Below are 1356 nucleotides of genomic sequence, written 5' to 3'. Positions count from 1 at the left end.
AACCAGAACCCCGCGATACTATAGGTTTAAATGTATACCATGGTGCGAAAGTTTTGAAGAGGCGAAATAACGCCGCAGTACAATACCATGGTAGACATCCACAGGTTGAGAGAAACCAACAGCAAGGTAATGTAGGAGGGGGGAACGAGATGCAAGAAATGCAAAGGTTTATAGCTTCTCAGGAGTACGAAAATGCTAGACAGAGAGCATTTGAAGATTGGCAAGTTCATCAGAACCAAATCATAGCCCATTGCCAACATATAGGTAGAAACTATATTCCTACACCGAAACCCATCTTCCCTCCCTGGTCTATAGAGATGCAGCCACCATATCCTACGTATAACCCTGCCGAAGCATTCTATAGCACCTATGGTTATGCCTGGAACCCCTATTGGTACCAGTATCATCCCTAGTATACTTAGTTTTATTTATTTTGTAATTTGTAATTATTGATACGTTTAATACTTTTGTTAATATTGTAATCATTTTTATAATTATCTAACATTTATTCTTAGATTTTAATAATTTTTGAATGTGGGGTAATATACCAAACTTCAAAAATATGTATATATGTTTGCAGTTTATCTTATGTACACAACAGGGTAAAACAACGCATTTTCAAAGACTGGCATTAAGTTCAGCAAAAGCAACTAATTTTGACGACAAGATGCAAAATATATGTGAAATAACAACAAGACGGAATGAACAAATGATGTGCACCATTTATCATTCAGCAAACAAACGCCAATATATTTGGAAACTTTGGTAAAAATTTATCATTATCACACAAATCACCCTCAATAATTTAAATTGTTACTGATTTCTTGCAAATGAGGGCATTGCAAGATCTTAAGTGTGGGAAGGGGTTAAATTCTTTCGGATTTTAAAATTTTTTACTTTATACACTTGGTTACCATTAAAAATACTAGTAAAGCAGTAGTTGTATTAGAATCTAGTGCTCTCTGATAATAAAGAACAGCCCTAGTCTTATATACTGACTACCCAATTCTAGTAAAAATTTTCAAAATTTTCAATTAAATGAACTCAAAATCATGTTTATACATATTTATGAACGATAAAACAAGGTTTTAACACCGAAATTATTGTTACCTCGAAAAGGACATAAATTGAGAAACAAACTAAAATGTTAAAATTCATTTAAAATGGAATAGAGGACGATAAAAAGGAAAATAAAAGCCAAGTGTGGAAAAATTTACCAAGTTATCTTAAACATATGTCACATATTTCTGTAACAAATAACTGAAAATACTTTTGCTTTGGACTAAACTAAACTGTTTTACCCGATGAAAGAAAAGAAAAGATGGATCAACACGATGAATCAATTCCATCATTAAA

Source organism: Rutidosis leptorrhynchoides, chromosome 3, assembly GCF_046630445.1.
Source record: "Rutidosis leptorrhynchoides isolate AG116_Rl617_1_P2 chromosome 3, CSIRO_AGI_Rlap_v1, whole genome shotgun sequence".
Classification (NCBI taxonomy): domain Eukaryota; kingdom Viridiplantae; phylum Streptophyta; class Magnoliopsida; order Asterales; family Asteraceae; genus Rutidosis; species Rutidosis leptorrhynchoides.
Note: the sequence above shows the minus strand (reverse complement) of the source record.